At 40.1% G+C, this 23680-nt stretch overlaps 1 pseudogene; it reads right to left on the bottom strand.

Moving 5' to 3' along the window:
* Nucleotides 1-1942: 1942 nt before the first annotated feature.
* On the bottom strand, nucleotides 1943-2043 carry LOC119044756 (uncharacterized; annotated as a pseudogene).
* Between the last annotated feature and the right edge of the window lie 21637 nt (nucleotides 2044-23680).

Here is a 23680-nt window from a genome sequence, read left to right on the forward strand (position 1 = left end):
AATTTTTTCCAACCAAGAAGAAAGAACTCTGCTCATTTCCAGACCAAGGACAACTTAGCAAGTGTTCTAGGACAGTGGTTCTCAATCCCACTCCTGCCTGCCATCACAAGGGACGTTGGGCAATGTCTGGAGACATTTTTGGTGGCCACAGCTGGGGTGAATGAAGATCCCGCTGGCATGCAGTGAGCAGAGACCAAGGATGCTGCTACACAGCCTCCAATTCAAAGGGCAGCCTTTTGCACCCGATACTTAACTACCTGAAGATGTGAATACGCTGCTGTTGAGAAACTCATGTCTAATGTTAATTCCAAATGTTCCAAAATCAAGTGAGTACTCAGCACACAATCTCTCATCAGATTGCTATTCAGACACCTGCTACTAATTAGACATAAAGAATGTGACTTATAGTTCAGATCACTGTAAAAAATAACTTACAGCTAAAATATAAGCTGATAGACCTCTTTTTGAAGGAACTGATTTATAAAGAATGAATGATGCTTTTTTGTTGTTTACCTTTTGGATCTTTATTTCTAGAAAATATTCTTGCTTTTATGTGTACCCATGGATAGGGCATCCTTATAGAATTTTAAAACATTTAAAACCATGAAGAGTGAACAAATACTGAAAATCTAATTTAGCGAATTATAGGACGATGACATTAGTTGTGACTTTTAAAAAATTTCAGACCATATAGAGAATAAATATGTGTACTTTCTAATGTAAACTATAATGCTCTGTGGAATAAGCATCTATTTTATTTTTGAGACAATAATTGATCATTCATTGCATGAAAGAAACATTGTTCCTATTACATATCAAACCTGAATCACTAAAGTATAAGTTTCAGAAGGACCTTATTATACTTTAACCACTTAGAACTCATCATGGTCTGGGATGTCCTTGGGAACAGGGACATGATGCACTGTTAACTGGGGTAGTTTTTGTGTATGTGATGGTTTGCTTGTCCCTGGGACCACTCCGTGTTGGGAGATAATCATAGTGTTACAAGACTCTAAAGCCAATAAAAGCATGACTTTCCTAAAGTATGATGCTTCATCAAGCAGCTGGCTGGATAACAAGAAACATTTTCCAAGACAGAATTTTAATACAGATCTTTTAAGCTCTTAAAAATTCACATCACTGAAACCAATAACTTACTGTCGGTAGCCTTGTATGTATGTCTCTTAAGTAAAACAATTTTACTTAATCTTAATTTTCAACTTCTATTTTTTCTCCTCATTATTCTCCTGCATTATTCTCTTAATAACACCTTATGCTTAGCTTTGCTGACACTAGAAATCAGGATTAAAAGAGTAAGGAAAGCCAAGTTCAAATCTGCTTAGTTGGCTAGATCCATATGACTGAGCTGTTACTTGAATGTGGAGGTGGAAGTTCGTGTGTGTGGACCTTAAGGTTCAGTTTGCACAGAAATGAGCTTTTTTTCCAAAAGTATCAGTTTCCATCTGAGACAGTTTGGGCCTCTTTCTATCTAGGAATATCATACTGAAATATTGAGAATCATACTATTGTTAGTACTTACCAGTTGCATAAAATTACTAAAATATGAGCTATAACCTATAGGAACCATTCTTCCTAAACTGACCTAATTACTTCAAATATGTACAAAACTGAAGAATCCTAGAGTCTTTTTTGAAGAGAATTGTACATGATCGTGGACAATTCCAACTCCATGGACTGACATTAAATACTCAAGGTTGGTTTGATGCTTATATTGGGCTGGCCAAAGGCTCATTTGTTTTATCCCATAAGATGGCTCTAGAGGTGCTTAGTTGTCTTTAACTTCATTCGAAACAATTTTGTTACACTGCATCGTGACAGCTGTCATATTAGTGTGCATTTTAAAGAAACTTACCAAAATTGGGGAATTTTTTTGTGGGCATTTTAATATTGAAGATGGAAAAACTACAAAATATTTTGGCATAGTATGCTTTATTATTTCAAGAAAGGTAAAAATGCGCAAGGGCCATGCTAATCTTCTCTGTATTATTCCAATTTTAGTATATGTGCTGCCGAAGCGAGCACTTGCAGACTGGTACAACCACTATGGAAAACAATATGGAATTTTCTCAGAAAACTCAAAATGAATCCGCCTTTTGACCCAACAATTCCACTGCTAGGATTATATTTTAAGAACCCTGAACACCAATCCAAAAGAACCTATGTACCCCAATGTTCATAGCAGCACAATTTACAATAGCCAAGAGTTGGAAGCAACCTAGGTGCCCAGCAGTAAATGAATGGATCCAAAAATTATGGTACATATACAAAATGGAATTCTATGCAGCAGAAAGAAAGAAGGAGCTACTACCCTTTGCAACAGTATGGATAGAACTGGAAAGCATTATGCTGAGTGAAATAAGCCAGGTGGTGAAAGACAAATACCATATGATCTCACCTTTAACAGAAAACTAAACAACAAAGCAAACAAGCAAAATATAACCAAAGACACTGAAATAGAGAACAGGCTGACAGTGACCAGAGGGAAGAGGGGAGGGAATTTCCAGGGAAAAGGGGAAGGATTTACAGGAACTAGTATAAAGGACACATGGACAACAAGTTAAGGGGGGTGAAAATGGGAGGGAGGTGGGGAGCACTGGGGAGGTGGGCTGGGATGGAAGTAAAAGAAAATTGTACTTGAACAATAATTAAATATATTATTTTAAAAAATGCAATGGAAATGCAAAAAGAAAAAAGATTTCTGCACTGTGCTGCACATAGAGAAGGTGCTGTGACTGATTAAATGCATCAAAAGTGCTTTGCAAAGTTCCATGCTGGAGATTTCTCTCTGGATGATGGTCCACAGTCAGGTGGACCAGTTGAAGTTGATAGCAATCAAATCGAGACATTTAAATGACAACAACCACTGTTACACCACGTGAGAGATAGCCAATGTACTCAAAATATTTAAATCAATAAAGTTATTGGTGAAAATGAAAATTATGTCTGATTTTAGGGAAAAAAAAACCTCAACAGGCATTTTGGCCAACCCAATATAATCAAATTTCTAAGAATTTGGTCTTGCTTCCTAAATCAATTTTTTATTATATAAGTAATCAATCTTCATACTTTTTTGAAAACTTAGAGATTAAAAAAGCCTGTTTTCCCCTCGAATCTTCTGCAGAAAAGAAGCCGTGTCACCCTGGGCCAGCACAGAAAGCTGTTTCCAGGCCCCTCTGACACTCCAGACACAGACATGTCACACTGCTCCAGACTGTCACAGAAGCCACATCTCATTCATCGTCAGCTCTGCGTGCTGCCAGAATCATTCAGGTGCCTGAGTCTTTATCATTCTCCATGACACTGTCAGAAAGGAGTGCAGGCGTCCCGTGGCTCTGGCTGACATGTTGCCATGTCCACCTTGTCACCACGAATAATGTAACGAGGGCAGAAGAGGTCTTTTCCTCGGCACCCACTTCAGAGTTTCCAGGTGAAAAATAACATCTGGTCAGTGGTCCCCAAAACAAACTCTGCTACAGAAAAAGGTAAAGGTTTGTACTGCAACCCAAACCTAAAATGAAACTGTTTACTTATTGTCAGACACTAGAACAAGAACAACTAAGTATTAGTGGCTGGTGGAATGATCTGGAGAATATGACAGTGGTCCTGAAAGCTGGCCCGACCCTCTTAATCTCTCACCATCTGCTACCAACGGAGAACTAAAGTCTTCATCAGTCAGAAAACACAGGGGCTGCCCTGGTGTCACAAGATGGGATACTCCTTCTACTTCTCTTCTGCTCCCTTCTCCCACACTGACCAACACACCTAGAAAGCAACCTGTTATCAAGGAAAAATGAGGCAAGCTGGGGTGGGGTGGTGGCGGGGAGAGAGGACAAAGGCAGATGAAAGTAGAAAAAGGAAGAATCCTGGCTCTGTTGTATTTTCTTACACGATCCATTTGTTCAAAGCAAGACAGAGCTGAACAATGGGGATGAGAAGATCTCATCTCACTGAAGACAATTATGTGTGTTAGCGAAGGGGAGTCGGCCTGGGAGCACATCCATCTGCCATCCACATGGAGATCTGAGAGAGAAATTTGACCAGGACCCAACTGGACAAAGAAGAGAGCCAAAGTTAATAGACACATCCTGTCTTTTGGACTCTGGGTTTGGACAGATTTCTTATTGAAACAGAAAAATATCATTCAGAAGTCACAAGGGAGGACCAGACCTCTGAAAAAGAGGTACTATAGGAATGAAAAAATTTGTCAAAATCTGGCACCATCCATGGAATTAAAAAAGAGAGGGTTTACTGTAAAATAGAAACAAGGTCCATATTAGATAAAATCGCAGTTGGGCAAATTAGAAACACATTGCAGAAAAGTAAAGATGCGCTAATAGAACTCAATCAGTAAAAAGCAGAAGTGGTGTTAAAAGCAATCAACTAGGTGTTCTATAAAACGATGAGAAAGAAAACTAGAGACGTTCCACCAGGGCGTGGGGGAAAGAAAAAAAACCAAGGGTTGGAGGTGGTGAGAGACAGTGATAGGAATGGAGGCTGGAGGCTGGAGGGTCACCTTGAGAATTATAGGTATTCCAGGAAAAAAGTAAATAACAAGGGGAATAGAAACGACTTATTCAAAGATGTAATTAAATAAAAGTTTCCTGAGTTGAAAAAGGATGAAGGAGCAGATCAAAAGGGCTCACTGTGTTCAAAGTAAATTAAATGAAGAGAACTTCCTTACATGTGAATTACAGGGATGGAGAAAAAGACTATAAGCATTCATGCAGAAAAAGTAGATATAGGTGAAAAACAGAAGAATGAAGCTAAGCTGGACTTGGACTGACTTCCCCCTGGACACAATGGAGCTCTGGCTACAGAATTTCAACAGAAAAAGTTGTTACCTGACCTTTTTATTTCTAGCCAAGCCTTAAAAATAGCTGTTAATATAAAAATAAGATATTTACTAATACAGAGAGGACTTCCGCCAAGATGGAGGCATAGGTGGAAGCACTGCATCTTCTTGCACAACCAAGTTTATAAACAACAAAGTTTTAGCGACAAAAATGCAGCCAAACCACAGAAAATTGAACTACACAGAAGTCTGACAACAACAAACACTTCAGCCAAACCAGTAAGAGGGGCAGAGCAAGCAGCAGAGCGGGGTCTGGTAGGAAAAATCCGCTGGACCAACCCGGGCACACAACCCAGGCGCGCCAGCAGCCGTAGGTGGATCCCAGGTGTGGAGAAGTGGGTGGACCCACTGAGAGTGCAAGGCAGTGGACCCACTGGGGGCTGATCCCGGTTACACATTCGTGTGCAGATAGACTGGTGAAGGAGCTAGCAGTGAGATGGACCACGCAGGCCCCAGCAGCAGGAAGCAGCAGAGGGAACCGCCATTGTCCCTCTCTGACCCCGCCCCCCAATACAGCATTACAAACCAGAGACCTGGGTGGCCCAGCCCTGATGAACATCTAAAGTTCCACTCATACATAACAGGCACAAACAGATCAAAACATGGCTCAAGAACAACTCAGAGTCCCAGAGCCCATAAATCTAAGTGATGAAGAAACAGCCAAACTTTCAGATGCACAGTTCAAAACACTGGTGATCAGGATGCTCACAGAACTGGTTGATTTTATCCACAAATTAGAGGAACATATGAAGGCTAAACTAATGGAAATGAAGGGAAATGCACAGGAAACCAATAGTAATGGAAAGGAAACTGGGACTCAAATCAAAGGAGTGGACCAGAAGGAGGAAAAAAATGACCAAACAGAAAAGGATGAACAAACAAGATTCACCGAACCAAGCTTCCCCTCTAAATAAATAAAATTAAAAAAAAATTCAAAAAAATGAGGAGAGACTTAGGAACCTTCAGGACATCTTTAAACGTTCCAACATTTGAATTATAGGGGTACCAGAAGGGGAAGAGGAACAGCCACAAGTGGAAAACTTATTTGAACAAATAACAAAGGAGAATTTCCCCAATCTGGCAAAGGAAATAGACTTCCAGGAAATCCAGAAAGCTGAGAGTCCCAGAGAAGTTGGACCCAAGGAGGAACACACCAAGGCACATCATCATTACATTAGCCAAGATTAAAATCAAGGAGAGAATCCTAGAAGCAGCAAGAGATAAGGGGACAGTCACCTAGAAAGGAGATCCCATCAGACTGTCAGCGGATTTCTCAAAAGAGACCTTACAGGCAAGAAGGGGCTGGAAAGAAGTATTCCAAGTCATGAAATCCAAAGACCTACATCCAAGATTGATCTATCCAGCAAAGCTTTCATTTAGAATGGAAGGGCAGATAAAGTGCTTCTCAGATAAGATCAAATTCAAGGAGTTCATCATCACCAAGCCCTTATTATATGAAGTGTTAAAGGGACTTACCTAAGAAAAAGAAGATAAAAAAGGTAAACAGTGAAAGCACAGCAAACTCAGTTATTAAGAACCACACCTAAAACAAAAGCAAACTAAGAAGACAGGTAGATAAGGAGCAAAACCATAGAAATGAAGATCACATGGAGGGTTAGCAACAGGGGAGTGGGAGAAGGAGAAAGTACAGAGAATAAGTAGCATAGATGGTAGATAGAAAATAGATAGGGGGAGGGCAAGAATAGTATGGGAAATATAGAATCTAAAGAACTTGAGACACGTGGTCATACACTAAAGGGGGGGAATGGTGGGGGAGGGGTGTGCAGGGTGGAGGGGAATGAAGGGGGAAATAGAACAACTGTAATGGCATAATTAATAAAATATATTTAAAAAGAAAGAAAAAGATATTTACTAGTACACTAAAAATACGCCAGCCAACTAATTTTTTCAGAAAAAAAAAGACCCTATGGAGACATATTTTTATATATGAAGTTTAAGAATAGTAAACCAGGACATAAGATACTGCTATAATACCCCGTGGCAGAGAGAGGAGCAAGAACACAGTTTATGTCCCTAGTCCAGAGGGAAACTATCATCCTGGCAAGTGTGTTCAAACTGTCAACAAAGCTGCAGGAATATGAAGAAATTGTCGCCTCTTTGTACCTTGCCATATGAATGGAGCTTGAAAGCAAATACTTTTATTATAAATTGCTACTCATTGTTATGGGAATATCTTTTTAACTGGCCACAAGTCCATCTTAAAAGGTGTTTTTTTAAATCACATTTTATTGATTATGCTATTAGAGTGGTCCTGATTCTCTCCTTGGCCTCCATTCCTCTCCCCTCTAACATCTGGCCCCCCACCGCTGTTCATGTTCATTGGTTATACATACAAGTTCTTTGGATTCTCCATTTCCTATACTATTTTTAACACCCCCTATCTATTTGTGCCTACCAATTATACTTCTTAATCCCTGCACCTTTTCCCCCATTCTCCTCCTTCCCCCTGACAGCTGAATACCCTACACATGATCTCTATAGGTATGATTCTGTTCCTGTTCTGGTTGTTTTGTTTGTTTGTTTGTTTGTTTATTTATTTTTATTCAGTTGTTGATTATGAATTTGTTGCCCTTTTAATGTCCATAAGATTTGAATATTAAATGTTGATCTTCCATGTTGATCTTCTTTTTTATATATAAGCCCCTTTAATATCTCATGTAATAATAGCCTGGTAATGATGAACTCCTTTAGCTTTACCTTGTCTGGGAACCACTTTATCTGCCCCTCCATCTAAATGATAGCTTTGCTGGGTAGAGTAATATAGGTTGTAGGTCTTTGCTTTTCATGACTTGGAATAATTCTTGCTAGCCCCTTCTTGCCCGCGAGGTTTTTTTTTGAGAAATCGGCTGACAGTCCTATGGGAACTCCTTTGTAGGTGACTCTCTGCTTTTCTCTTGCTGCTCTTAAGATTCTCTCCTTAGTTTTAGTCTTTGGCCTTTTATTATGATGTGTCTTGGTGTCTTCTTTGGCTCTAACTTGTTTGAGGCTCTCTGTGCTTCCTGTACTTGTACGTCTGTTTTCTTTGCCAAATCAGGGAAGTTTTTCTTCATTATTTTTTTCAAATAAACTTTCAATGTCGTGTTCTTCCCTTTTTCCTTCTGGCATTCCTATGATTTGAATATTGGTATGTTTGGACATGTTCCAGAGGGTCCTTATACTATTCTCTTTTTTTGAATTCTTATTTCTTCTTGTTCTGGTTGAATGCTTATTTTTTCCTTATGTTCCAAATTGTTGATTTGAATCCTGGCTTTCTTTTCTCCACTGTTGGTTCCTTGTAGATTTTTCTTTATTTCACTAAGTGTAACCTTCATTTCCTCCATATGTTGTTGCCATATTCAATGAGTTCTTTGAGCATCCTGGTCACCATTGTTTTGATAGATTGGTTGGTTACCTCCATTTCATTTAGTTCTTTTTCTGGGGTTTTGTTATGTTCTTTCATTTGGGCCATATTACTTTATCTCCTCAATTTGGCAGCCTCCCTGTGTTTGTTTCTGTGTATTAGGTAGAGCTGCTTTGACTACCTGACTTAGTAGCATGGCTTGTTGTAGAAAGGCACCTGTAAATTGTATGGGGGGGGAGCCTTAGGTAATTTCCACAGTGGGGCAACCTGCTTCACCACATTGTGGCTTTGTGTGGAGGGAGGGCTCAGAGGGGAGACAGTGCTGCTGCCTGGCTTCTGGAGGTTTGCCAGGCACTCACTCTGTCTCCAGTCACTTTAGCAACTTCCCATATGTGACTGGTGTCCTTCCAGCTGCTTCCCTGGTGCCGAATCCTAGAGGAAGTGAATTTGTGGTGTTCTACATTTGTGAAGGCCCCTCAAACAGAATCTCCTGAAAATCCTGCAGTTTCCTTGGTGGCCCCAAACCCACTATTTTTTACAGCCAGCAGTTTTGGGGATTTATCTTCCCAGTGCTGGAATCCTGGGCTTTGCAATCTGGCCTGGGACTGGCATTGCTCTCTCCCAAGGTATCCCTCCTAATTTTTATCCACAGTACATGAATGTGGGACCATACATTCCACTGTCACTGCCACCTCTCAGCCATACCATGTCTCCACACCTCTTCGTCCATCTCCACATGTCCACCTTTCCTACCCATCTGAATGAATGTGGGTTCTTTAAATCCTTGGTTGTCAGACTTCCATACAGCTAGATTTTCTGATGATTCTGGGTGGTACTTGTTTTGAGGTTTAGTTATAATTCTTTCTGTGCTTGCACAGTGAGGCTAATTGTGTCTACTATACCTGCATCTTGACGAGAAGTCACATGTCTTATTTTTTAGGTGGAATTTACCACCCATCTCAGAAATATGTATATTGATGATAAGCCATGGTGAACGACTCTTCTGTTCTTCAAAGCAATGAGCATCACTCATTTTGAATTTTTCTTGGTGTCCAGGAGGGCAGTGACAACATTTCCTTTTAGGGGATTGTGAAAGTAGATATTGTCATACCCTTGTTCAGGTTACATAGATAATTCCAGTGCTTTGTTTGGTTTTCCTCTGTAAAGGATTGTGTCCTAAAAAAAGTAAGTACAAAGAGACAAGAGCTAAGTAGGGGAAAAAGTAGTTACTCAGATCTGTCCCATTTCTCTCACTCCCACTTCCTCCTCAATCTGTCCCCAGCTACAGCAAAGAAGGATCTCATTTGTTCCAACTGCTTTTGTGGTGAAGCAATTCTCCATAGTGTTACATGTGCATGTTGAACATGACCATGGAGTCACACGGCCAGCTCCTGCATTACCCCGTGGGGAGGATTAGACTGACTTAGGTATTTAGAAGATGGCTGAGGTTTTTAAGTGATGGAGGATGTCATTATACGGGTTTAGATTTTCTAATTGTGAAGTTTTGCTCGTCAGCCTGTCCTTTGCTCTTTCCTGTGACACAGATTGTGGTGTAGCTCTTTCAAAACACCCTTCTAACGTCTGTGCTAATGTGCCACATCTCATTCTGACCAAACCTCTGTGGTTTTGGTGGCCGATCCCAGGCCATGTATTCCATGTCAATAATTGAACATTTCACTTTCGGAGAAAACCAGGCCCGTAACCATGGCTTGTAAGTGTCTCATAAAGCATATTTGGAGATGTGATTTTTATGAAGCTTTTTTTGCACATTCTCTCATTTTTTCTGCATATTATTATTATTTTTGATCAATGGCACTATCCGTGTCCCGCTTACTGTGACATCAATCTCTTCAGCTGTTCTAGGTTTTTCTAAATTTCTTTTCTTGTTGTATAGGTGTATCCCTCAAGTCTCCCTACTTGAGGATTTTAACTTAGTATCTGATTAGATATGCTGTTATTATTAACATCATTTTTATACCAATTTTATTAAAGTCACCCTCCCAGATGTGGGGTAACTACAAAAACAGTGCCACGTGGCAACCGTCTGGACCTCTGGTTTTTAATAACAATGAGCAAAGTTATCAGGAAGGCTCACCGTGTGCCAGACTCTCAGTGCTTTCTTTTCATGGATTGTCTGGACAAATCCTACAATAACAACACGAATCAGGCACTATTTTTAATCCCCATTTTGCAAATAGGACAGCTGTGGGTTAGAGAGGATAAACAGTTGCCCAAGCTTACACAGAAATGACAAGGGTCTTGGGTGCAATTATTTCCAAAGCCATTCTCTAAACCGCCGCACTAAATTGCCTCTCAGGGAATGACTCCTGCACATGTCTGCTAGGTTTCAGTGGACTGAGGCTGGGCCTAAGAGACCAGTGGGAATGTGTCTTAAACTCCACAAGCTTGTTCTCTCTTTGCAGTTTCCAGGAACAGTGATAAAAATCAGAAAAAAATATTTCCTAGAATCATCAGATAGGAGGAGTTCCAGGAAGTTCGTTTCTGACCAGCATTAGTAATCTGTTAAGAAGCAGATGGAAACAGAATTTAAAAAGCTTGTAAGTGCATGGAAGTATTTAGAAACTAGGAGTTCCATGTGACGGAGCACCTCTGAGCTCCGGCAAGAGGGATCTGCAGGAGCCTTACCTGTTGTTTCAGTTTGGGCGTTAGATGTGTTGTCATGGAAAAGGAGAGGAAAGAAACATTGCAGCTACAGCTGGCTCGTGTTCAGACGCCACGCCTCTTCTGCACATCCTTGGGTGTTTTAAAAATATGTTTTGCTCTTTATGCCATGTGTTGTAAAGCATCAAAAACAGTGAGAAGCCTTAGCATGTCTTCTTAGTTAAAATGGGGGGGTGGGCATCCCTGCCTTGTCTGAAAAATGTTTACATCACAGATGATCCTGCTTTTAAGGTTCTAGACAGGTGACTGTACCTGTGGGAACAGACCTAACTCATCCGAGACTCATTGCTGGCAACAAAGAGTGTTCGTGAGTATGTGGGGGGGATGCAGTGTGGGCGTTGGTGGGAGAGAAATGCTGATGGAGTTGCACCCAAAGCCCGGCCAAGGAGCAGGAATGCATTCCATACCCTGTACTTTGACAAACCTGTTCTTTCTTTGCTGCCCATGTGCAAGGAAGCAGTTTTTTTTTTTTCTTAAATAGCTGTGTTTAGATTAAAATTTGGTCTAACAGAGGTTCTAACATATACGGAGTAGACAAATCTGTATAAAAACAGAAAGGCATATAGACAGAAATACAAACAGGCATCCTTCTCTGAAATGTCCTATTTCTTAGAAAGCATGGAAAAAAATCTGTGTACATTTTGGAAGAAGTTACTTGATCTCTGAATAGAACAAAGAGATTTTAGGAGATGGAGAGTTATTCATTCGGTGGGGCCAAGTGAAAAGCTGGAATAACAGAATATATGCGCAGGAGCTGAGTCCACACACCAGAGACCGAGTGCCTCAGTCTGTGTGGGGCGGGGAGTGCGGGCCCTGAGCCATTTGGGGGTCACAACCATTGAGGATCAAGAAACTGTGCCTGGGGGTGTGTCCTTGCACCCAATCCCTCCAGCTCCTTTGCCAGATGCTAACTCGACTGGGGGAGAGTGGATTATGCCCTAGGAAGGGATAAATCTTCTCACTGAAACTCAGACAGGGGTGTTACATTATGGTTCTTTTTACAAAGGCAGATGATCGGATTTAAGGAAGCCGAAGTGGAAAGCAGGACAAGTGTAAGCTGTCACGGTAGCTTTCTACTTTAATCTTTTAAATGCATTATCTTATTTTCTATAGTAGATATAGTTCTTCAAAAGCAGTATGCCATTAGATTTTCTGCAATTTCAATATTTTTGATAAGTGTGCCATTTAAAACGTCTTTGCAAAAGAGTCCTTTAAAGAAGTAAATGTTGTCTTCTGTTTTAATCATTTAACAGTTTAACAATTGGGTTTATTAATGCTTAGTACGATAATGAGGCCAAAATAAAACGTAACACGTGGTGATACCTATCAAGTGATCATGGAATGATGGGTTTATCTCTATAGCTGTAACCTGCTCAGTATTAAAGTAGAAATTGGCTTTGACATCACCAGTTGTAGCGTGTGTTGTACTAAAAGAGGAAAGCTTTAAGGTGTCTCCTGGGGTCATTGTACCCAGGGGTCTCTAAGATGCTTTGTTCTGCTGTTGACTTGTTCTTATTCAGGGTAGAATACTTCCCCTTTGAAGGAGATCAAAGACAGTTTGGAATTTGGAATGCAGACAGTAAAGACAACTAAGTCTAGGATAACTTCTATGTTTAAAAGGAAAGTATTGACATCTGCCTAAAGATCTACTCTCGCAATATCTCTCAACTGTGTGTACCATTGTAGGTGCTTAAAAATGTACTTGTGCCTCTTTTTGACATCATATGGGCACTGGTGTTTGAACTGTGACGAGTGGGGGCAGGAAGAGGGGGCAGGGCAGGAGGGACACATTTTTGCCCTTTCATCCTAGAGACTAAAGCACAGCTGCTAATTGCCAGTTGTCTTAGACCCTTGGACAACCTGACCTTTGACACCGTCTAGGAAATATCTTCCCCTGCCTCCATCTGGCGATGCTTAGTTAGTCGCCCAGTCTAGACTTGGACGCACCCCTATAGGCCTCTTTTCAGCCTTTCCGTAAACCTTCAGTTACATCCTTGTCCTGTGACTGTCGGCTCACTCATAGCGAATCTCCTTGCTGTTCACTGGGAAGCTTAAGTCTCCCATGTATTTTCTCTGTAACCCCTGCTTCATCTTGTCTAGCCACCCCTCCTCCTCCGTCCTAAATGCTTTCCCCTGCACTTCCTTCTTTTTCCTTGTTTTTTCTTCCTTTCCTTTAAAGCTCACACACACTGATGGTTCCCCACTGGTGGCAATTTTGCCCCCAGGGGACATTTGGCAATATCTGAAGCCAGTTTTGATGGTCATAACTGGAGTGGGCAGTTGTTAAAGCATCTAGTGGTAGAGGTCGAGAATGTTGACAAACATCCTACAATGCCCAGGGTAGCCCCTCTCAACAGTTACCTGATCCCAACTGTCAACAGTGTCAAGGTCTTGGAACCTGACATACATCCACCTCAATGCATATAACCATAGTATTAAATAGGTTTGACTTGGTTCCCATCCCACATACCTGTCTGTGGTCAGAATGTTTCCATGCGATGCCATTCTGACATTCAGGTCAAACCCATCCTCACACATTACCACGGGTTAGTTCAAATGTACGATTTTTATGTTAGTAGGATCTTCTCTGTCCTTCCTCAGGCTCAAGAGTTGGGCTCATCACTGACATTCATCTCTAATGTGTCTCTCCACCGTCTCATAAATGGGCTTGGCCTATTTGAAAGATCTTTCTAGAAGAAGTGGAACGATCTGGAAGCTTGAGGTTTAAATAGCAGACAGTCTATTTTTGGCTGAGACAGTCTCGTTTAGGACAATGATAGATCAGAGAGCTTCTAGGAGCTGAGATCATATTTTCCAATCTGTAGGTCAAAAATAATGGCTGTCTCCGAACTCCCCTTGGTTCTAGGATCACCTCTGCTTGGGTGTCTCCTGCTTTCTCAGAACCATTCGTGTAGCTTTTTTAATGTAGTGGCCACTGACCTCCACTGTGTCTTTTTCTTTAGCTATGATCCTTCTTATTAAATTGCAGATTTTGCTCGCACTCTACCCCCCATTTTTGTTACTTTCCCACCTCTTCCTAACTGTCCAGAACAAATGCCCATACTGAATCCTGCTTATTTTCCCTGAGTCAAGGCTCAGAAATTGAACTCACTAAATATTATGTGGAATAACATGCCAACATATTAATATAAAATTCCCTTTACAAAATGCCGCATAGATATTTTATGTGGATTGCCAAAGTCTATTTGTATAAATGTACTTATTAGATAGTTTTCTTTGAGAAATGGTTCAGAGAGCTCCTACTGTTTCTTTCAATTAGTAATCATAGTGTTCTGTAGCACTTCCTTGAGAAAGACTATTAAAGGCTAGAACAATGTCACTGGAGGCAGAACTGTTAAATGTGGATGCTATGCGAAAAGCAGTGGTTCTGGAATCAAGAATGTAGTGGATCTCATGACTGGGTACCATGGTCCTTAGTCTTTAGGATGAATGTCATCAATATAGCTGAGTTTTGAGAGAATCAGTCATTCTTTTGTTCTCTTGGTGTGGTGCAATTCAGGAAGCACTGGCTTCAGTTCAAAATTTAATTTGTACTTATAAAATTATAGATTTTCTGTGGGTTACCGAAAGCATGAAAGAAGACACCATTCAACTCAAATGTTATTATTTCAATGTCAGTAATGGACTCCTGGACATGAAATTCAGAAAGTTTGTCTCAGCTTTTATTCTTAATAACAATAATAACAATATCTTACTTATGTAGCATTTTACAGTCTACAGATTCGTAAAGAAATTATTCGATGCTCCTTAACTTCTCTGCATGTTCCTGTATAATGATATTCGTCTCACTGTATTTAATTATCTGTTCCCTGAACTCCTTGAGGGCAGAAACTGTCTCTTTCTAGCATCTATCAAAACTCCCAGGTTATAGCTGCAATTCACTGCTATTGAATGTTTAAAGGGATGACTTCCCCCTCTCTTACTGTTGCTTATTTCTGTCTTTTTGACATTTTCTTCCCTCTTCTGTTCCATTATGACATACTCCCCCAGCTCTTCTGCCATTTTTTTTCTGACCATGCTTCCTTTGCTGGCTCGTATTGCTCTCTGACTGCACTCATTCCCTGCTACACTCTCTTGCTACACCCTCTTTCTTAACTGTTTCATTCACCAGCGATTCTCTAGCTGTTGACTCTGAATCTGGGATGCGCATGTCATTTCCAGCCCTGGGTGTTCCCCTAAGTTTTGGTCTTGTACCTCTAGGGTGATCTTCTGACATGAAGAATATAACGTGTTGAAATGAAACCCATGATTTTACCACTGAAACTATTCAAGATTTTATCATAAAGAATTCCTGAGTTTTAATGCCATTAGTAGTCTACATGGCTCCAAGTCACAAAACCATGAATTCATTGTTTATTCATCTTTCTCCTTCCCAACAGCTGCACATCCTCCAAGCACTGCCTTTTCGGTGTTTTCCACTTTGTAATGGAGCATTTTGATCCTTCTGTTTTAAACCTAACATTTAGATCCCACTGTTTTTGGCCTAATCGGTGAGTGATCACAAGCATCAGACCAGTGGCATTATGTTCGAGGGGACAATGACCCAGAAACACTTCTGAAATAAAATTTCCAAGCCTTTCAAAGATTCTGACAATTTAGCAATGCTGGAATATCTGGGGTTTTTTTTCCTCACAAATTTCTAACTTATCACTTGGGAGATAATACAAACCGTCAGTCTGTTCTTAGAAATCCTACTGGACATTCCCAGTTGAGTAATTAATGGAAAGTAAGATATGTCATTGCTGAAAGGGCAAATAGTAAACTTTGATATTTCTAACAAATTGAATGAAAAGCAAATCTTCTTGATCCAATCTTTTGATCCTTAAAAATGCAACCTGGGTAAGTTGGGCTTGGTCAAATTACTATCTACAAGAGCAAAGTCACATCAACAGATTGTGAAAGGGTGAAATTTGTTATTGAAAAAACCAACTCGCCCCCCAAATGCCAAAAAAGTGATCGATACATAAAATATTGCTTTGTAACTCTCTGGGGAAAAATTCATGTTAATTAAGGTAATTTTAGATAAAATAATAATGAAAGTGGAAAATTTAGAATAGTTCATCTTCTCTGTAATGTTGGTCAAGGAATTCAGGTAGTTTAAAAAGTTTTGCTCTGGAGAACTCTTTCCCTTCAAAATCATCCACTTGTTATATATTCTGATAATATTCATATTCAGAAAGTTCTCAGAGTGAACATATTGCCAAGGAAATATCATGGTCAAAACCATATGCCAAAATATCACTGCATATCCCTCTACTGAAGCCTCCCTGGTGTGATACATCTTGCTGGCATTTTTCAAGGGTAGCCCACCTTCTGTACTGGTGCTTAGTGATGCAGGCCTTAGCACAGGCTCTAGCTCAGGCAGGCACATCACAAATGCTCAGGAACTGTTTCCTTCTCTGCTATTTCCACATCTTTCCTCTTCCCCAAACTCCTTAGCCTGGTTTTGAAGATGGGTGCTCCTAATTAATGGCTCCCTAACTTAGCAGTTCTCTCTCTCCCCACCATCCCCCTCCCTCCCTGCCTTCCCCCTTTTTTATATACTCTTTCCTCCAGAAAATCTGCTCATTACTCTAACCACCTTCTCCTGCTACTCTGCTTTCCTTTGGCAGGTGTCTCCTTCCAGATCACCCTCCCCCTCGTCTTTGTTGTTCTGAGTCATTTCAGTTCTGTCTATCTAACTTTAGTGCGAAGTCCTCAGAGAAATCCTCTCCTATTTTCTCCTAAAAAAAATAGGAGGTCTAGCTCCTGCTAACCACCCCAGAACTTTCTCTTTATATCGTTGAGACTGCACATTTTGTCTTCCCTCTCTACTAAGATATTTTTGTGGAGATCAGCTTGATAACAGCTGTGACCCTGCTGTGGAATAAGCCAAGTCCAGTCCAGTCCAGCGGTGGAAGAGAGGTCCTGGCAATCACTTAGGGACTACTAAAACATAAAGTGTTCTTGTAACGGCATCTTAGCTCTGTGTATTTTATTCTCGTGTGTCTCCCTCCAAAACTCTTTCATTAATAAGTATGATTTAAAAAAACAAATCGTATATTGATTCTCATTTTTCTCATTGTATTTTCTTCTTCCTTTGGGAAATTTATACTCTGAAGTTTAGAGAGAGGGCTTGATGATAGGAGAAAGTTTCTTCTTGTGGGAAAGGTTTGACATTGACCCTGTAATATTTGACTGGCGTGTTCTTAAAGATAGAAGTGTATCCAACCAGTACACAAGTGCCTGAAGTCCATCTGCTAAAAATATTCCCAACTTTCCTATTAGTCAGAAGCCTATTTTAAAACTTTAACTTTCATTGAAGTGAAATTTCTCTGCTTGGCAGCTCAATGTTTAGGGCATTCCTTTTCTTGTATCTTTGTGCAGCTCCCAAGTTGGTTTAATTGAGTGTGTCCTGAGTTGCTGTATCATGGGGCTTCTGAAAATTTCTTGCTTTCTTGTGGATTATGCATTTTGAAGCTTCTACAGCATTTTTATATTCAAGAGAAAAGTAAACATAATCCTACTTTCTTAAAGCCCTGAGTCCATTTGCTTGTCTTGGGTCCTTATTAAGAATGTTGAGGGTAATGTGCTACCCTTGAAAAGTCACAATATGCTTTAGTGACTCCTATTCTGGACTAATAAAGTACCAATGATTTCCCCTTAATTCAGAGCATGCTTTTGTTATTAGTTACCAGTTTCAATAAGAGTAGAAATTAAGAATACCAAGATTCTCTCACTAGCTGAAGTGATTGGTCAAAGAGCATGAGATGGTAAGAATAAGGTCACTTGTATGTGCCTGAGTTTGTGATGAGGATGGGAATAGGGTTGGCAAAGGAAGTAAAAAAAATAGCATTGTTGTTTGGTTTTAAGTTAGACAGTCCCAACCTGGTGAACATTCAGGTACCGATGGAGAGTTTTAAATGCCATTGCTGATTTTTCTGGCAAAGTAAGCACATTTCCATTCTCATGGGGGAAGTGACATATCAGAACTTTGCCGATTTGAATGAATTTTCAGGATTTCTAGCCCACTTTTATAGGAAGCAATTTGCTCAAGTTTCAGACTCTTGAAAAATTTCCTCACCCAAAGGTTGTAACCACACTAATAAAAGAGCCATTTTCTCTTTAAGTACAAGTCATCACGCAGATTGCGGTGCTAGAAACATTTTGGTTATTTCCCCCCTGTTAATTAACACATAGAAATCAATTAGGTTTGCTCCTGTAATTTTCATTTAGGATAGAGCATTAAATTTAACAGATGATCAATCTCATTACTTTCACAGAGAGGCTTTTTTTTTGTAGCTAGTAGCCACCTGCTTGCAAGCGTTTTTACATGAAGCGCTGTGTTTCCGTTTCCAAAGCAGATCCCCACACCATCTGCATCGGCATCACCTGGGATGCTCGTTAAGGGGCGTGTCGCTGGTTCTCATGGATGTCTCCCGAGTGTGGCCAGGGAATGCTAATGTTACATTTGAGAAATGATGGGTTAACCGTTAGAGAGTGTGCTTCCCGGTAATCGAGATGGATGCACAAGACAGTGAACTATGGGGATACAAATCATCAGGATCGATAAGTAGCATTTGCCAAGCCTTCCTGTGTATATAAGGTCAAAATACTATTAATTATGACATCAATGCAGCAGAATGGTCATTTGGTTTGCTACCATTAAAATGAATTCAGAAAATTCGATTAAGGACGGCAAGATAATAGCTGTAGATAAAAACCTCGGTTTGATTTGAGGTGTCAGTTCAGTATTCTGGTATCTTTGCCTCCACCTAGAAAAGATGACCAGGAGAAGATGGTCAGAACGTGCAGAAGTAAATGCAACGGAAGGTACAGGTTTAAGGAAACAGTCGTTAATGGACACATACTGTTCGTAATTCACAGAAAAGTATAGATGTGTGTTAGTAAACCTCAGCCTTGCATGTGGAAAATGCTATTCGCTATATTTAAAAATTGTGCATAATGCCTAAAACAGACAAAGTGGATTTTTAAGACCATGCTGGTTGATACTCTTATTTCCTTTTTAAATAATTGTACAATTAAGACAAAAACAACTAAAACATGTTTAGTAGCTGTTCTGTCACCAAAACTACTTTAGGTCCCAGGAAACCAAACTTAGAAAGCCACTTACTATATAAAAAAGCCTTCGATGCATGTCACCAAGTGAAAGAAGCCAGTCTGAAAACATCACATGCTGTGTGATTCCAAGTATGTGACCTTCTGCAAAAAGCAAAACTCTGGAGACAGTAAAATGGTCAGTGGTTGCCAGGGGCTAGGGTGGGTGCTGAATAGGTGGAGCACAGAAACTCTTTAGGGCAGTGAAACTACTCTCTATGACACCTGAGTGCTGGATACATGTCATTATGTATTTGTCAAAACCTACAGAATGTAGAGCGCCAAAGTGAACCCTGATGTAAACTATGGGCTTTGGGTGATCACGATGAGTCAGTGCGGGTCCATCGATGGTAACAAATGCACCACTGCAGTGAGGGGTGTTGATACAGAAGGAGCTCTATCGGTGTGTTTTGGGGTCTGGTAGTGGGTAAATGGGAGCTCTCTGTACCTTCTGATTAGTTCTGCTGTGCACCTATTCATTTTGCTCTAACAAATATAGTCTATTAAAAAAAATAATCGCTGCTCCCTGGAGAGCCCTAATAGTCTAAGGGTTGGGACTGAGGGTGTGGTAGAGTCCAGAGTCATCAGAGCATCAGGAGTAAATACTTCCAAGCGGGATGGGGTGGAGGAAAGAACAACTATGGAGAAAGGAGAATCAGGGAAAACCTTGGAGAAGCGGGATGTCGGCGCTGCACTGGGAGCATCAAGGAAAACTGCTTGGGTAGGTCCATTCTGGGGCATGGACGTGCCAGCACACTGGCATTGGTTGGGGAGTGGCCAATCACCTGGTGGGGCCGGAGCAAAACTGGAAGAAGTGGGGAGAGCCATGGAATGAGGCTGGGCAAGAAGGGAGGGGCCGGATGAGGGAGGCTGCCAAGCACATACACCTGCACACTTACATTCCATACACACATATACACACAATGCGCATACACCAACTTGTGCGTACATATTATAAACCTGTTGGGGAACCACAGAGAAACTTTTAGCAGGAAAGTGATGTGGCCTAATTTTCATTTTATAAATAGCTCTGGGGTAGTTGTGGAAGAAAACACAGAGGAAAACAGCCTGGATGGAAATATCCGGTTGAGTGAATAGAATAAAGTTAAGATTCTATGGTCATAAAAGAAAGAGCAGCTTCATATGGAAGATATATTTAAGAAGTTGGATCCGCCGAACTTGAGGAGGGCATTCTTATGAGAGGTAAGGAAAAGAGAAGTCAGAAATTTGCTCTAGAGTTTCGGGGTAAAGAAAATGGTGTTAAACTCAGTCAAGACAGGAAATGCAGATGGAAGACCAGGTTTAGCAGTGAGTCTTGCCTCCAGATTAGGGATCTGATGATTGACATATTGAGTGGAGGTGTTTCTGGGACATCAGTTCATTCCACTGAGTCCCTTTCAGAGGTTCACCCCAGGCCAGGTACGGGGGATTCAGCGATGAACAAGACAGTCCTTGTTCTGATGGAGATGACAGTGGGAAAGGAAGGCTTCACACAATAGCTACAGGTATGACATCTGTTATGAAATAGCAAGTCTAGCTAGATATACAGGACAAGGCTGCAGGCAGTGTCAAAAGCCACTATATAGAGGAGAGTTGACATCATAAAGACAAATGTGATGGCCGAGAGAGAAGGTGACAAATGAGAAGAGGTGAGGGCTGCAGACAGATATGTGGGCACCCTACGGTTATAGGGGCTGCCAAGGAGGCTATGAAGAAGTGGCCAGAGAGTCAGGGGAAGATCAGGAAAGAGCGGAGTTTGGAATCGAGGGAGGACATCCAGACAAAGAGGTCACGGCGTGCTGTGGAAAGCTGGAATAGGATAAAGCCTCAGAGCATCGGGTCTGGCAACGTGGAAGGCTTTTGCAATGCTTGTGAGAGCTGCTGGAACAAACTGGAATAGGCTGAAGCCTCATCCGAGTGTGCTGAGGATGAAGGACGAACTATGAGATGCCATGTTCCAGATACTTGGTCCTGGAGGGAATAAGAGGGAGAGGGAAGTGGAAAAAGAATTAAGGGCAGGTGCTTGACAATGGGAGGCATCTGAACACAGTTATGATGAAGTTAAAGACACTAGTAGAGGAGAAGTGGAAGATTAGGTAAAGAAGGGCTCAATGATGGAGTGAGGTCCAGATAAGCTCAGGAGGGCCCGAAGTGCATTGGTAGTTTTTAAGTTAGCTTTAAACAAGCACGAGGTGGTTTTTCCTTTACAATTAAGTGGAAAGCGGAAAGAGTGCACACGGATGCATGTAGGTGAGAAAGGGGAGACTGGGAGGGATCTATAGGAAAGAGTTTAAAAAACAGAAATTCAAAGAGAAGCAACTTTTTTGACATAATTAAAATTGTCAGTCTTAATCACTTTAATGTTTATATCCCATAATATCTCAGATTAAAAAATTTGTCTCATCAAAATAAAAAAATTAAAAAATACCCCAAATTATGGCTTCAATGTGAGGCGAATGTCAAACATAAAAAATGGATTTGATTTTCGAAGTCCCTCCCTAGGGCTTTATATGGAAATGAGGCAAGGCCCTCTGAACTCTGTAGATCACTACGGAAACATGATTCCAGAAAATGCAGAGGTCATGTCATTCTTGGAGACTTTTCTAACAAACAGAAGCTTTGCTGCGGAGTTCTATAAATATTTATCAGCCCCGACTTTTACCCACAAAAGGTTAAAGATCTCTGAGCTTTGGATGAGAGTGTGTATCTGTCTGGTTTGACCTGAATTAGCAGGCAAAAAGAAAGCTTCGTTTGAAATTACTTAGTGCAACAAACAAATGACATCTTTTTCAAAACATTCCAAGTTAATAGGACTTGGTCCAGTCATTCACAAAACAGTGTAAGTACTGTAGTAACTGTTATCATTATAATCATATTTAATAAATTATATTTGCATTCAGATTGGTTTTTGATTGCCTCAGAGGAAAATGAAATGAGTCACGTTTTTTTAAATATATGAGTTGTTAACTGGGTTAATTTTAATGTTAGAGATCTGTTAACTTCTTCCTTACTTTCCACTACTTCTTGTTCAGACTTGAATACAGCTTGCCATTTTATTCAAAGTTTTATTCTGTGTTTCCATAAAAATACATTATGGTTTTAATTTTTAAGGTTAAAATTTTTCAGCTTATAATGTATTTAACTTCTCGATGGTCTTATTACAGATGTGGATATTTTATTAATTTAAAAAATCAACACTAGGATATATTCAGTAGGTTGTTCAAGAGGAATATGAAGACTGGGAAGGGAAGCGGGTACCACTATGAATCTTTTTAGAAAGGCATTCGTCTGAGATGAGCTGGATCACCTGTAATGTGTTTAGGGAACTTGAAGAACATGAGCCTGAACCAGACGTGATTTTACTCATAATGACGTCATGGTGTTTAGTGAGATAAACAGAAAGGTGTTGGTGTGGGGCAAAGTGCAGGGAAGAATCGCTGTGATGGTTTATGGATCCCTCACTCCTGTCAGCAATGTACTTGACAGTGAGGGCACATTTATTTGTGTGAGAAGTGGCAAGCATGTTTAATAAGCATTCAGATAAAGGAGAAGCTTAAGAGAGATTCTCCCAAATGGGACAACTTAAAAGTTTACATTACATTACAAAAAACAAGCCATAAAACCAGAGAGTTTTCTGAACTGTCAGTTACACCAATTAGATTTTACCCAGTCATGCTAGACGAGAATGCATTTTTTCTCTTCCCTTTGGAAAATGATACTACAACATAGTTTTCATATGAAAGAGGCATTAAAGAGAATGGGATTGAAAATATAAGCAAAAAGTCTTATATAAAGAAGTTTGCTCAATAAAAGGTGTTTAATTAATGACACCTTAATGCTGTTTTTTTCCAGGTTTTGTGTTGTCAGCTTTGAAAACTTTATGATTTCCTTTCTCATGGTAAATATTCATTTTATACTTAATTTTTGTCCTTTACATTCTTCTTTTAAAGGCTCCACAGGATATAGATCTGTCCTGGGGTAAATTTTATAATTTTCATTGGAAATAGCTTTTTTCCAGAGCATTTAAAAAAATTCTTCAGCATTTGATATTTTCCCAGAGAAACTTCACTTAGCTCTGTTCAAAGGGTTTGAGGTATTTTTCTTAAAAGTACATTTTTATTGCTATAAGATTTAATATTATATAGCACTCACGTCTTTCTCAATGACCAATTTTTCTTTAATGTTTGGTCTACTAGAGTTTTTCTTTCTTTAAACTAGTGGAGCCCCTCCTACAGAACCACAAAAGTAAGGTGTTCCTGTCCATGGTAAAAACCATAAAATAATTAATGAAATTAATCATTATGATTACTGATTAGGGTTAATCATCAATCATAAAATTAAAAATAGCTGCTAATATATCAGTAGAATGATTTTCCACTTGTAATATATTTTTCAATTAAAGGCATTTAAAAATCAGTGCATTCAAAATCTTGAATATAAAAGAATATTTGGGGAACTTTTCACTGAAGGGGCACTGAGTTTTGAATGTGTGTTTCATTAGCAATTGATTTATTTCTCTGCGATAATGTTAGTTTTTGCAACCTTTTGCACTAGTCCATTTATAGGTCCGCAAGGAGTCAAAAGTTGTTATTTTCTTATTGATTTCCTAGAACCCAATACCGGGGGGAAATAGATTACGTATGTTT

Source organism: Artibeus jamaicensis, unplaced genomic scaffold (genome assembly GCF_021234435.1).
Source record: "Artibeus jamaicensis isolate MK-2021 breed Jamaican fruit bat unplaced genomic scaffold, CSHL_Jam_final contig_1015, whole genome shotgun sequence".
NCBI classification, from domain to species: domain Eukaryota; kingdom Metazoa; phylum Chordata; class Mammalia; order Chiroptera; family Phyllostomidae; genus Artibeus; species Artibeus jamaicensis.